Source organism: Mauremys reevesii, linkage group 1 (assembly GCF_016161935.1).
Source record: "Mauremys reevesii isolate NIE-2019 linkage group 1, ASM1616193v1, whole genome shotgun sequence".
In the NCBI taxonomy this organism is placed as follows: Eukaryota; Metazoa; Chordata; order Testudines; family Geoemydidae; genus Mauremys; species Mauremys reevesii.
Window position 1 is genome coordinate 255,445,622 of NC_052623.1, and position 7,740 is coordinate 255,453,361.

Below are 7,740 nucleotides of genomic sequence, written 5' to 3' on the forward strand. Positions count from 1 at the left end.
GAGACCAGTCAATGGGAGCAGAAGGAAACCTTCCCATAGTTGGGACCCTCCTTCCAGATGATGCTGGGGTCTCCTCTCGCACTGAGGTTACCCCTCCGGGGGAGGGAACTCCAGTCATTAGGAAAAGGCAGGTGTTAGTAATGGGAGATTCAATCATTAGAAACAAAGATAGCTGGGTTTCTGATGACCGGGAGAACCGTATGGTGCCTGGTGCAAAGATTGTGGATCTCTCGAGGTATCTAGATAGACTTATGTGTAGTTCTGGGGAGGAGCCAGTAGTCGTGGGATAAGAGGGAAGATCCTTTCATGGATTGAGAACTGGTTAAAAGACAGAGAGCAAAGGGTAGGAATAAATGGTAAATTTTCAGAATGGAGAAGCGTAACTAGTGGTGTTCCCCAAGGGTCAGTCTTAGGACCAATCCTATTCAACTTATTCATAAATGATCTGGAGAAAGGGGTAAACAGTGAGGTGGCAAAGTTTGCAGCTGATACTAAACTGCTCAAGATAGTTAAGACCAAGGCAGACTGTGAAGAACTTCAAAAAGATCTCACAAAACTAAGTGATTGGGCAACAAAATGGCAAATGAAATTTAATGTGGATAAATGTAAAGTAATGCACATTGGAAAAAATAACCCCAACTATACATACAATATGATGGGGGCCAATTTAGCTACAACTAATCAGGAAAGAGATCTTGGCGTCATCGTGGATAGTTCTCTGAAGATGTCCACGCAGTGTGTGGTGGCAGTCAAAAAAGCAAACACGATGTTAGGAATAATTAAAAAAGGGATAGAGAATAAGATGGAGAATATCTTATTGCCTTTATATAAATCCATGGAACACACATATCTTGAATACTGTGTACAGATGTGGTCTTCTCATCTCAAAAAAGATACGCTGGCATTAGAAAAAGTTCAGAGAAGGGCAACTAAAATGATTAGGGGTTTGAAACAGGTCCCCTATGAGGAGAAATTAAAGAGGTTGGACTTTTCAGCCTGGAAAGGAGGAGACTAAGGGGGGATATGATAGAGGTATATAAAATCATGAGTGGTGTGGAGAAAGTGAACAAGGAAAAGTTATTTACTTGTTCCCATAATATAAGAACTAGGGGCCACCAAATAAAATTAATGGGAGGCAGGTTTAAAACAAATAAAAGGAAGTTCTTCACACAGCGCACAGTTAACCTGTGGAACTCCTTGCCTGAGGAGGTTGTGAAGGCTAGGATTATAACAGGGTTTAAAAGAGAACTAGATAAATTCATGGAGGTATGTCCATTAATGTCTATTAGCCAGGATGGGTAAGGAATGGTGTCTCTAGCCTCTATTTGTCAGAGTGTGGAGATGGATGGCAGGAAAGAGATCACTTGATCATTACCTGTTAGGTTCACTCCCTCAGGGACACGTGGCATTGGTCACTGTTGGTAGACAGGATACTGGGCTGGATGGACCTTTGGTCTGACCCAGTATGGCCATTCTTATGTTCGTACGTTCTTAATTAGTGTCAAGGATGAGATTTTTTTCACATGGTATGTTAGTGGCAGAATTACTAAGGAGCCAGGAGAATGTTAATCAAAAGGCTAAGGAAACAAGTATCAGCTTCCACACACTTTACAGTGAATAGACTAACAAAAGTTTAGAGTTGAGGCATTCCAATTACACTCTAAGGGGTCTTCTCACAGATTATTATATAGTGAAGCACTGTCATACTGAAGTCTTGTAAACGTTTAAAATGACTCCCTTCCTTAACCATTAACTTGCTCCCAACACTTAAAGAATGGCACACAAGCAGTTTCCCTACAATGCTTCAAAAAATGATGGAGAAAACTTCCATTTTGCAATACTGAACTGCAATTATTTTCTCTCTAATATTCTGTGCAAAGCAGATAAATGAAAGAGCTGTGGTGCATATTTTTAAATGGTACCACTATATTGCTGTGAGGCTTTGAAGCCCCAGAGGTGACAGTCTAATCCCACAGTAAAAAAAATAGTGTTTCATGATGAACAATGCAAACATACAAAGAACACAAGAACGGCCATACTGGGTCAGACCAAAGTTCCATCTAGCCAAGTATCCTGTCTTCCAACAGTGCCCAATGCCAGGTGCCCCACAGGGAATGAATAGACCAGGTAATCATCAAGTAGCAGTAATTATAGAGACAGCTGACAATTTTAAACAATTCCTAATGCTGGTTCTTGTTAAATGGATTGTTTCCACTGTGGTTATCTATTTACACCAGACATACACCATCAAAATAGTGCATCTTTATACACAGGTGTGGCTGGGACTCTGTTTAATGATGTCAACCTATAAAGTAATGATGGATGAGGGGTAAAGTTCCATCATGGATTGGAAACTGACTGGGAGATAGAAAACAAAGTGTAGAAATAAGTGGTCACTTTTCACCATGGAAGGAAGGTTAAATAGAGGGGCTGCCTCATGGATCTGAATGATGTTGTTTACCAAATTTATGGGTAATTTGTGAAGTGGGTGAACAATGAAGCTAGAAAATTTGCAGATGATACATTTGTTATTCAAGACTAGAAAAGCATGTGAGGAACCCCAAAAGTAGCTCACAAAATTATGTGACTGGGGAACAGGATGGCAGATGAAATTTAATACAGACACATACAAATGGAAACAAATTGGAAGGAATTTTTGACCTAATTGCACACATTGTGGGGTTCTGAAGGAGAGTGACTGTCCAGCACCATTGTTGTCAGCTCAAGAAAACCACTGCTCAATGCAAAACAGTGGCCAAAGTAGCGAACAAACTATAAAGGTATATTAAGAAAGGGACAGAACATCACTGAAAATATTAATTACCTGGGCATTCCGCCCCAGTGGGTGAAATGCTAGTCACACACAAAGGAGACATTCCAAGCTTCAAAGAAGTTGGGTCCCATTATTTTCTTGTCCCTTCTGTGAGGAAGTTTCACACCTCCTTCAGATCTCATGGATTTCTTCTATTGGTGAGTCAATGTGCTCCAGACAAACTCCCGTGCAATGAATGCCAATTTCAGTAATACAGATATGGCAAACTTTTCCTAGTGCAACTGAGCTAGGCATTTGAAGCCATGGTTTCAATATGATTGATGTATATGGTCACAATGGAATAATTCTGGTGTTGTGGTGTTGCATTTTACCTACAGCGAGTACCATTTATTTCTTTTTATAAAATACATCACACCTCTCCCCACACTGGATTCTTGTTGAATTTTGATCAGTCTTTCTCAAGTTATTTTGGACCTCACCGCATTTAAGGACCTGTGACTTTCATATCACACTGAATTTCCTTCACTTCCTGTAGGGAAAAACCTAATATGAATCCCTCACCTACTGTCTTGTCAGACCAATTTTTTAGATAAGGACTCTGTTTTACAAAATGTCCGCCTACTATTAAGTGCCCTCCTGGCATCTGAGTCACTAACATTTTATTTTTTCTATAATATGTATTAAACTTCCTCTACAGCACAGGGACTACCAAGTACTCCACAGTTATCTAGTGACACTGCCCTTATGACTGGTTTGAACTTAGAAAGGGGAACTTGTGCTTATTATGAAAACAGAGGCCTGAGCATTGGAAGGTCTATGAATAAATTTATACACTATTTTTGAAACGTGTGTTCCTTTCCTGCATCCCTGTTAGAAATACATATATCTAGGGAGCGAAGAGACCTGTGCTCACCAGGTTTGAAACCTTTGTGATGCATGTGGTGCACACCACTTGTCTCACAATAACTATACAATGTATGAGTTTACATAGATTTATAGTGGCCTCTATCCCAATAGTAATGCTAGACACATTGATGTTATTATCCCTTGATAATTAGTTCATGCTTAAAGAACCTCTATTTTATGCTCTACCATCTGTTCTTCAGCATAACTAAAGAAGCTATCATGTTCAACAACATATTTACTACCCAGGGGTATATTTATTGCATGCTGTTCAGGTAATTTCATAATTTCAAGATTACTATTAGGGCTCATTTGCTTTCACACTGGTTTTACATTGGTTTCACTTCATTAACTACAGAAGTTACTCCTAATTTACAGTGGCAAGCGTGGAGGCAGAGAGAGAAGCTCTGTACATCTATCTAGTATTTAATTTCTTTTCTTAATGTCTCTTAATGGTTAGTTTCTTTTATAAATCCCAGTCAATAAGGTCTATGTTTGTACAGAATGACAAAAGGGTAAATGCTTTAAACTTGGCTTGCCTGTATCATTTATACTTATTAGGATCTTTCAGGATGCTGGCTTGTGTTCCCTAGCCTAGGAAAGACTAACACCACACCCAAAAGCCTGTTCAGGCCCTTCTTCCAGGTCACAGTTTCATTTTTCAACTACAAAACTCACAAATTAACAGCAAATCTAAAAATTATTCCACTGACCAAAGCAGGCTACTGGGACCCAGCTGCCTTTTTCCTTGTATCCCTCCCACTTCTCCAGGAAAAGTCTCTTCTTCTTGTATTTTATGGCATAGCAGACTCACATTCTGAGCATATAACTGCCAGGTGCTGTATTTCATGATAGGTAATTACAGTTTCTCTCTTTTCCCAATAGTTTTAAAACATTGTAATATTGTTTTCTTAATGGTGCCCCATTTTCCTGATGCTCTTACTAGGTATTTTAATTGTCACTTTTAAGTATCTGAGTTTGTCATACAAAATACCCCATCAATGTTACATTCAGAGCAACCATCTCTTTGACCTTCCATGTCTCATACAGTCCACCTTTGTGGTTAGTGACTTGGTCTTAAGCCAAAGTGTCCAATAAGTATTCAGAGTAAAACTACCACACTCTTTCTCTCAAGTTTTTACAGTATGTCATAATTTTTGATTCTAGGGCATTATTTCATGAAATATTTTCCCTCTTGTTTCTTTTGTCCATACTTCCTGATGCTCTTCTTATTTCATTTTTAATTAGGTTTTTAAACTCCTGATTACTTAGAGGGATCTATCAATGTTCCCATTTATCACAGTTCTTGCTATTTTGTCTGCCACCTCATTTCCTGCTATCCTGATATGCACTGGGATCCATGTTATTTCAATGTTTACTCCCATCTGTGTCAATTCTGTTAGGAACAATATTTAATTAATTATACCCTTTTTGGTATCTCAATTCCCATTTTGATCTCCAATAGTGTTAATAGCGAATCTGACAAGTTGACAACAGAGGTAGGTTGCACATCAAGTATCCAATAAAATGCCATCAAAATCCCTGCTCGTTTGGCCGTCACAATGGATAGAAAATTTGATAGTCTAATAGATTTCTTTATTCCAGGTGTTGGGATGCAGAACGCTGTCCCCACTCTCCTGGTTTCTCTATCTTTTGAGATTGCTAAATATTTGGTAATCTTTGCCCCATTTATCACATATGTATCAATTTGCTATATTAGCTCTCCTTTTACTTTCATTATATAGTTCCACATTTATAGTGATGGGGAGGATGGAAGGGACAGAGACGATTTTCCACCTATCATGCATTTTCTCATGGTTATATATGCTGATTTCTTTTAGGTCTTTCTTTTCTTAGTTCCTTTGTCCGTACTTCAATCCTATTAACACGAGGCATTTTTGGTTCTTCTCTTCCCCGTGTTGTCCACTGAATTCCCAGCATTCTTCATTTATTTTTTTAATGTTTCCATCTTCCCTATTACCTATGACTTTTGCCCAAAATAATTTAATTCTTAATGCTACAGGCATTTCACCAGCAGCTCTCTACATTACATACAAAGGGACCATGATTAAGGCACCACATGCAATATGTAATGCCTTGGTTTGGACTGCATTTGGCTTCCTTAGGTTAATTTTTGATGCTGAACTAAATGCTTGACAGCCATACCCAATGATTGGTCCTATTAATGCTCTATAAAGCATTACCATTGCTGTCTTATCCACACCCCAGGTAGTTCCGGAAATACTTTTAAGTAGATTACAATTGTCACAGGTTCGGTCACAGAGACCCCCTTGGGACTGTCACCTGAAGTGCTGAAATTACCTCTGAGCTCATTTTCCCTAATGGCTTGGAACTCCAAAACCCTGCCTTCTTGAGCCAGACATGCTAGCCTGCTGCAACCCAGACCCAGGTCTGAACCACGCCCCCAAAGCTGCAGACTTTAACTGAAAACCACTCAGCAGGTTACCTATCTCCAGCACCCGTACACCCAGTTCCCATTGGGATTCAAACCCCAAATAGATCCATTTTACTCTATATAAGGCTTATACAGGGTAAACTCATGAATTGTCCACACTCTATAACACTGATAGAGAAATATGCACAGTTGTTTGCTCCCCCAGGTATTAATCACTTACTCAAGGTTTGTTAATAAATAAAAAAAGTGATTTTATTAAGTATAAAAGTAGGATTTAAGTGGTTTCAAGTAATGACAGAACAAAGTAAGTTACCAAGCAAAATAAAACAAAACATGCAAGTCTAAGCCTAATACATTTAAGAAACTGAATACAAGTAAATCTCACCCTCAAAGATGTTCCAATAAGCTTCTTTCACAGACTAGACTCCTCCTTAGTCTGGGCCCAATCCTTTTGCCTGGTACAGTCCTTGTTAGTTCCAGCTCAGGTGGTAACTAGGGGATTTCTCATGACTGGCCACCTGCATTCCTCTGTTCCACCCCCTTTTATAGCTTTGGCCCAAGGTGGGAATCTTTTGTCTCTCTGGGTCCCCACCTTCTAAATGGAAAAGCACCAGGTTTAAGATGGATTCCAGTATCATGTGACATGGTCACACGTCATTGTAAGACCTCATTCTTCATTACCCACATCACGTACACAGGAAAGCTTGCAGGTAAATAGACCCATTCAAAACCAGTTGTCCCAGTCAATGAGAGCCATCAAGATTCCAAGCCACCATTAATGGCCCACACTTTGCATAATTACAATAGGACTTCAAAGTAATACTTCATATTTCTAGCTTTAGATACAAGAATGATACATTCATACAAATAGGTTGAACACACTCAGTAGATTATAAACCTTGTAATGATACCTTACAAGTGACCTTTTGTATAAAACATAATCCAGTTACATTATATTCACACTCACAAGCATATTTCCATAAACATATGGAGTGCAACATCACAACAATTATCTACAATATTTTCCAAGATAAAATCCATGCAATCCTTCCATGTTATCTTGCTATCAAATTTGTAGCTCTTAACTACACCTGTTTGCTGTCCACAGAGACAGCTAATTTTTTTTTAATTTTCCTTTTAGAGACAATCATTCTTTTAGTTTTGATAATTGTAAATGTAAAGCTCCACATTTTCCCCATTCTGCAATTTTCCTAAGCGCTTCATTAATTCTCTTCTCAACTATTTCCTGTTTTCTCTTTGAAATCCATATGCACAGGCATCTGCAAACAAGGAAATGCCTAATTCTGCACTCAGATTTTTTGGGAAATTGTTTATCATTATGTTAAATAAGGTATGGCTAATGACAGTCTCAGGTGAAGTGCCATGTGTGATTTATACATGCTAGAGTAGGCTTTCCCTACTCTGACCTGCATAGTTCTTTTAATTAAAGAATCCTTTATCCATCTATATATTCTTCTTATGCCCATGGATGCTATTTTATGCAATAAGCACTCTGTCCATAATGAATGCTATGCTTTAATATCTAGGAGAACTGCTATCCTATATTCTTTATTTCTCATACTTAAGAACATAAGAACATAAGAATGGCCGTACCGGGTCAGACCAAAGGTCCATCTAGCCAGTGGCC